This window comes from Lycium barbarum, chromosome 5, assembly GCF_019175385.1.
Source record: "Lycium barbarum isolate Lr01 chromosome 5, ASM1917538v2, whole genome shotgun sequence".
Classification (NCBI taxonomy): domain Eukaryota; kingdom Viridiplantae; phylum Streptophyta; class Magnoliopsida; order Solanales; family Solanaceae; genus Lycium; species Lycium barbarum.
The window spans coordinates 133,740,482-133,748,235 of NC_083341.1; the positions used below are offsets into that span (position 1 = coordinate 133,740,482).

The following is a 7,754-nucleotide window of genomic DNA, read 5'->3' on the forward strand; positions in this document are numbered from 1 at the left end:
TGTACCAATCAAGTGCTTCTCCTGTCAAACTCCTTATAAACAGCTTCATCCTAATGGCTTGATCTTTCCCTACTCCAACAAGTTTATCACAGTACGATCTCAAATGAGCCCGAGGATTTCCTTTTCCATCAAACATATCAAATTTTGGCACCTTATATCTAGCAGGCAACTCAATATCGGGATGAATACACAGATCCTCGTATTCAAGTCCTTCACATCCCTTGTGTTCTTGGATGCTTCTAAATGCTTCCTTCAGACGATGAATCTCCTTTGCAACATCCTCGTCTACTTTCGCCCTAGCTTCTTTTTCCATCTCCTCATAAGGATCAGCCTCTGGATGCTGCACGACCTGTAATTGGGTAGTGAAAGGTTGAGCTTCCGCTACATATACTGGTGGCACATACTGCATGTTATGATTAGCAGTGTGTGCCAACGGTATGTGTTGGGCTACGTGGTAGCTTTGGGTAAGTGGGGTAGTTTGGATAACTGAAGGCTGAGGAATACATGGAGTGGTGATAGGTAACGGATTGGCTTGTCGAAAGTTAACTTGTTGTGGGTTGGCTTGTTGCGGGTTATTTTGTTGCGGGATGGTTTGTTATAGGTTAGTTTGTTGCGGGATGGCTTGTTGTGAGTTAATCAGTGGTGGGATGGCTTGTTGTGGATTAGATTGTTGTGAGACGGTTTGTTGTAGGTTAGTTTGTTGTGGGATGGGGGGCGAATTAGTAGTGCTTGGATTGATTGTGTGAAGTGGAGGGTTTGAGGGAAAGGACTGAGGGGCGGGCGAGTCAACAGGCGAAAAGGATTGTGGGATTGTCGCACTTGTTCTCTGTTCGTGATGAGGAGTGTTGAGGGTAATAGACAGATTGGTGAGATTTCGCAGTCGCTCAATTTCACTTTGCATGTTGGCCATTTGTTGCATCAATTGGGCAATGAGTTCATCAGCATTCCTTCCCTCCGAAGCCTCAGGTTCGTCTCTCGGAACGGTGATAAGTCCCAAGCCATTCTGTTCAGATGCACCTAAATCATTCATGTTGTTGGATGCTCGTGCTTTTGATCTTGTGAAGTATGGGTGATCCTCCAGTTCGCAGTCAACACGAATCAACCTTTGGGGAAATAATCAAAACAAAAGAAAACCTTCAAAAATGAAGAAAACTACGTTAGTATAGTGTGAATGATTGCTACTTTAAATAAAATAATGTCAACATTTGACAAATAATGCTGAAAGAAACATATATTACACAGCAAACAAATCACCTAGTAAAAGAGAAATCTAGCAATCATAGCGCGACCTATTATGCACGGGACCTCTTTTGTGCCAGACGTAGGCCTAACGCCAAATATTCGAGATTATGATAGAGTGATCCAAGCCGTTAAATTGAGACACTTGAGTTTGGAAATAAAAGGCCAAGTTTCATTAAAATAACAAAAGCGAGTACATTGATGAGACAATAAACTGAAATACATAAAAGATGACAATATGTAAAACAAATCCTAAGACTTGGCCTAGATCTTGTGCACTTGATCACGCTGGCGGCGGAAATGAAGATGATGCTCCGTCATTGCTGGGCCCTGCTCCCGCATTTCCCAAATACTGCATTATATTTTCCATTTGAGCCCACATCTCGGGAGTTACAACCATGGCCCCCAAGCGAGAATGTCTTATCCAAATTGTCTTCCCTTTATCCTCGAAGCCTGGTTCGCCTGCTGGTCTAGGATCTATGTTACCATAGTATTCTTGCAGCCATGCATGATATTCTAGGATACCTCCTTCCGGTCCAGCCCCAATGCTTATCGGATCAATATTATCCCATTCATCGAGAATTTGGCCAGCTCTGGGAACTCTGAAGTCTGGCTAAAAAGGATTTCAGAACCACTCATATTAGCTTAGAGAGGGATTACTTGATCTATATCGAACTGTCGAAGTACGCGTACCAGAGCGTACTGCTAGAGTCCTTTCAACCCAATAAGCTCAATATAGTAAAGCCTTCTACCTCTTATGTAGGTCGTGGTACGCGATAGCAAATGGTACTTCCATTGGATTTGATCACCAGTTCGGGAAGCCAAGAACTCATACCAATCATTAGTGCCAACTGGAGATACAAACGGTTTCGTTCTTTCATAAAAACTATCAATTTTGTTTGATTCACTAAAGCATAGGTCTGCCATATTCGGACGTTGGTAAAAATGCTCCATTGCCCACATCTAGAGGAGAAGATTGCAACCCTCAAAGAAATTTGTTTCACCCCGTTTACACTTTCCCAATGCTCGGAATATTTCTGCTAAAATCATGGGAACCAAAGTGAGTTGCGCCCCATCAACCCCTTCAAAAAGTGCTCGAGCCACGGAACATATGCAAGTACTGATCTTGCCGTATTCGCGTAGGAATACCAAAGTCCCAAGTAAGGAAACAGCAAATACAATGGGACGTCTAGCTTGCCAATGGGTGAGAGTGCATGAAAATTCCTTCTTGAACAGCTTGTGACCATCCTGACGACCGTACCTCTCATACAGATAATCCAAAGAGACCCAGTTATTCTCGAAGCATCGAAGTTCTTTAGTGTTCTTCAGCCCCAAGTAGCGGAGAAATTTCTTTCCTGATTGACCGTGTGGGATAATCTGACCCCTCCCTTGGTATTTTAAATTAGTGAAATACCTTATTTCTTCCAATGTGGGTGCGAGTTCAAAGTCTTTAAATTTGAAGACAACTCGATTTGGATCCCAAAATTGAAGTAATGCTCTAACCACATGTTTGTCGGGAGTGATCTGGAATAGTGAAGGGAGGAACCTCAACCTCCTCGTAACAGCCAGTCTACTACCAAGGTCCAAATCTTCCCACCATACTCTCAGCTTGCTTGGGACGCCACTGATCATCTTAATCTTGGGGATCTGGGGGACGAAATCCATCGTACAAAAAAGAAAAAGAAATGATTCCCAAACTCAACATGTCATGGTTAGGCTGTGATCCTTCTATCATTATCACGTTACACATAACATTCTTGTTGGTCGTTAGGCTATGAAACCCGTCAACAATTTGGTAGGTTTCCTAATTGTGGAGTCGATACCAAGGACCGACCCACCTAAGGCTTATGCATGCATGACTTAAATAGAATTGGTGGCATAGCTCTATCTTAAGTTTTCTAAGATTTGGCTTACTAGACACAAGGTTCCCGAGCAGACTACTCGAGTGAGAAGGCTACGCGGTCACCGGAAATTCGGACATCCCGCGCATATGCCAACTCTCCTAAATTTTGGGATTTTTGAAAGAAATTTGCGGGTGCGCAAAACACACCTCGCGTGCACGTGTGATAGTGTGAGTTTCCAGAAGTGGAGAAAATATGAACGGAATGACAGTTAAAGAAAGCGGTAACACATAATTACAAGAATTCACATAAAAGAAATAGTTAAAGCAAATAACAAAAATATCACATAAAATTTAAAAAAAAAACACATAAGAGGAACAACTAAAGCACAATAACTTAATTAACCTAAGTTTGCTATGGTCAAGAACCTAAATGTCCACAGTGGAGTCGCCAAGCTGTTATACCCCATTTTAATCGGGTCAAAAGCGGAGCACAACATATTGGTGATAACTAATTATTTAACTTAAGGAGTCGCCACCTAATTATTTTGACGGTGAATTAGGACACCGATTTTAACTAAGTAAATGCTAAAAATTAACTCTGATTAATGGTCTACTTAACTTAATGATTCTAGGTAAGGATTCTTAGTTATCCTAAAGGGAAGGGGTTAAGCATCCTTTAAGATCCGTTAACTACGGTTAACTTGCCAAACTTAGGTTTATTAAATAAGAAGCTAAAATATTTCCAAGTGTTGAAAATAACTCATAGTCAAATGGTTTTTAATTATACAAAATGTGACCCAGGAAAATAACTAAATAATAAAAGGTGTAAATATTCTTCTTGGTTGAAAAGTTGGTTTTTGCAGAAGTTCTGTCTAGTTTAAGACTTTTGGCTTCGCAAAAAAAAAAAAAATCAAGCTAAAGAGAATAAGGTGGACTTGGCTACAAGGACTTTCAAAAGCATTATTTAAAGACTGACTTTTCATGTTGCTCCGAAAATAAGTGAGTTAAGTAAACTGTTAGGATAATAAATATATATGCTAATGGTGAGTAGGCAAAATGATTTTAAAAGATTTCTAGGTTAGCTAACTGTGTCCTTTCATGGCAAAACAAATGGTTAAATTATTAGTCTAGAATAGGAATCCTGAAACCAGTAAAGAACTTCATCAAATCCTACGTTAAACATAGGTCCTAACGCAAATCACATAAAACACGGAAAAATCAAAAGGAAACCAAACAGAATGAATGCCAAAATGAAAGAGAGATCGCCCCAAGCGAGCTTTGCTTGTCCGATATGGTTGAAGAAATGTGGAATATGTTGACTCCATGCTCGGGTATAGTAATGATGCCGAATCTCATTTTGAGACTTTTTCGGTGAGTGAGTTCCCGAATTAAGACTCCATTTGCTCCAATGTGTACATGTAAAAGAAGGGGAGACAAAGATTAGCATAAGGTTCAACACACGACAAACTCAAAATTCTTCAAAAGGAGGCATATCAGGGCCACATATGGTTGTTCAGACAAACAGAAAGCACAGAAATAGTAGTCATGGTATCAAAGTAGAAAAAAATCAGAGCATGATCCAGTAGGTTAGGCAAGATGCAATAATTAAGTGATATGGAGGGATCCACATAAAAGCAAGAGTAAGTTCAAACTCAGGGATTTAGGTTGCAGGCAAGGTCTTGGCATAGAAGAAGGAAGCAATGTCACAAACAGGATTCTTATCCTTTTAGCAGATCACACATGCTTAATGATGGACTGATGTAGACTTACCACAAGACATGAATAGGTAATGACTGAAGAAAACAGCCAACAGCCACTAGTGTTATGTTATGGTGTTGAAACAGGATCCCATACAAGAGGCAGTCATGATGCAATGGCCAAGGGCATTAAGCTATGTGACATGGAGAAACCAAACATGCAAATAACAAATAGGTGGCTTGTGTATACATCATGTATATTTGAGTATACTTCGTGTATACACATTCATAAGGATGTTTAGAGGGTTAATATTGGAAAGCTTTTGCCCCCGTCTTCCCGATGTGGCACAAGTTCCAAGGAATTTCCATGAATCCCAAGCGTGGCTAATATCGGGGAGGGTTCAAGCTTAATCCATAATGATCAACTAATCTCCCCATAAATGTACTAACTAAAGAATACTCTAGATATACACACATTAATATAATCAAAACACAGTATACTTTCAATGTACAAACACATAAAGAATTTAAACATGCACAGAACCGCAAACATGCTATACAGATTTGAACCCTTTATTTCCTAATCAGTTAACAGAGGTTGAGCAAGCAAACCAACTAGTTGACATACGTATGATGGCATAACCCGAAATGGAGAGATTACACATTGCCTAATCATGAGGAGTTTAAACAGGGAAAACAATGACACTAAGCACTAATACTGAGCATGCAGAACTAAGTTAAACAGAGGAATAAGGAACTGGAATGCAACAACCAGACATGAGGAACCCAAACAGGGGAACAGAAGGACAAGACAACACGGTGAGCAGAGTAAAACAAAGCAGGGACACTACCATTATAACTAAATATAGTGAACCCAACCAAACAAGCAAAGGAGCCAAACATCATAACTAGACATGGTGAGCTAAACAGACAAATAGGGAAGCTAAACATTATAACTAGCATAATGAACTTAAACTGAACCATTGAACAACTGAACACTATAATTAAACAGGATGGACCAAACTAAACCGAGAAACAAGAGTTTAAGCAACCATAGACTAAGCATGATAGAATTGATCTTACATGAGGCAAAGAAGCTAAAATTCACATTAGGCATGTTGAATAGAGGCAGTAAGTCAAAAAATTTTCACTAAATAGGACAAAACTAATCAAACAAGGAACATGGGATCAAATACTATAAATAACAGGATAGGATTAAATTAAACCAGGAAAAGGAAAACAAAACATGATAGTAGCTAAGCTTAAACATGAAACAAGAACTTAAACACCATAACTAACATGATGATACTGAACTAAATAAGCATCAAATACCACAACCAATAGGGTAAGACTAGCTAAACAAGAAAAGGAAATCAGACACAATGTTGAACATAATATTAACTCAACAGGAAACAGGAACTTAAGTGCTATAACTAACAGGATACTGTTAACTAGACAAGAAACAACAATCAAATACCATAACAAAACAATAAGAAAGCTAAACAATGCAGAAACAAAAGCTACAAAAAAAATACAGAAAAATAATAAAAAGGACAGGGTATTACATGCTAATATTGATACTATTTCAAACAACTCAGAATACAACAAAGGGAGGAATCAACCTATTCATAGAGTTAATACTAATTTTAAGCCATATTTAGCTACATTGAACAGGAAACCCAAACCAGAAACAGACAATCAAACAACTAACATGAAACTCTAGGCTAAACACTAACTAGCTACATTAAACATGGAACTAAAGCACAAACAGGAATTGGAACACACATAACCAAAAATAAAACCAAAAAAATAAATAAAATGGAATGAAGATTACCTTTTTCAGAGGCAGTGAAGTGGGGCTTTGAATCTCCGATCTACGCTCGAACGCGAACGATGCTCGAATCTTCTCGAGTGGAAACCTTGTCGAGAATGGAATTGAGAATCCCTTCCAAGACCCTCGACACACTCGACCACAACGAAAAAAAAGAAGAGAATTTAAAACTGAAAGAAACCAAATTAGACTAGGTGGAAATTCTACCTGAAGTTGAATCCCTAATTAAACAGGGCTAAGTAAAAACTCTCAACTAAGAATTTCAGTATGTCCGAAAAAAAAATCCCCGAAAGTGACTGGAAAAGCTAGCATTTATACTGACGAGCTAGGGTTTTTGTTGGGCGGGAATTCCACATGAGCTAGCCGTTTTTTTTTTAAAATCAAATCACCCTTGGTGATTCCTTCAGAGATATTAAAATCTTTTGGACTCTTTCTTGATCGAATTAATGAGAGCGCCTAATGTTTTCAGAAGAGGGAGATGAATATTGCACTAAAAGGGAACGAACAGCTCTGTCCATGCATGAGAACCGATGGAATTTTATTTGGAAGAGGAAATGATCATAAGAAGAGAAAGGCGTGAGCCACTGTTTTTCCTCAGAAGACAGGTCTTAGAGTTCTGATAGACAATGAAAACAACCAAAGTTTGCACGGAAATGAGATGGACAACCTCTGTCCTTGGCTAAAGAAGGGGAAGGCCTAACTGAAAATGGAGAGTGGGAGAGAAGGGGAGGCGCGTCTGAAGAGAAACGATGCAACCCTAGTTGTTTCCTTTTTAGATGACGGGTCGGGTCGGGTCGGTTGAAACGGGTAGTGGGCTGGTTATTATTTTGGGCTGGATATTAGCATGAGTTTGGGCTTTGATTTGGGACCTATTTTTTAAGAAATGTTCAGATGGGCCATTTATTTGGCCGAATGGGTTACTCATTTTTGGCCATTATTGACCAAATAGGATCATATTTAATATGAATTGGGCTAGTATGAAGTCTATGCTTTCTTCCCTTATACTTATTTGGGCTCATAAATTAAGATGAAAGACCCTCTTAGTTAATTATAAATTAACGCTTGCTAAAATATTAAAAATATATTTATTACAAGATATCGTAATAGTTGCATGATAAAATTTATAATGTCCAAAAGTAAGCAG

At 39.0% G+C, this 7,754-nt stretch overlaps 1 long non-coding RNA gene across 1 annotated transcript; it reads right to left on the reverse strand.

Annotated features, from left to right (window-relative positions):
- Nucleotides 1-4,142: 4,142 nt before the first annotated feature.
- Nucleotides 4,143-7,329, reverse strand: LOC132641660 (uncharacterized). The gene is made up of 2 exons (XR_009582919.1): nt 6,614-7,329; nt 4,143-4,485 (listed from the first exon to the last, which is right to left on the reverse strand). It is a non-coding gene; the product is annotated as an uncharacterized LOC132641660 (long non-coding RNA).
- Between the last annotated feature and the right edge of the window lie 425 nt (nt 7,330-7,754).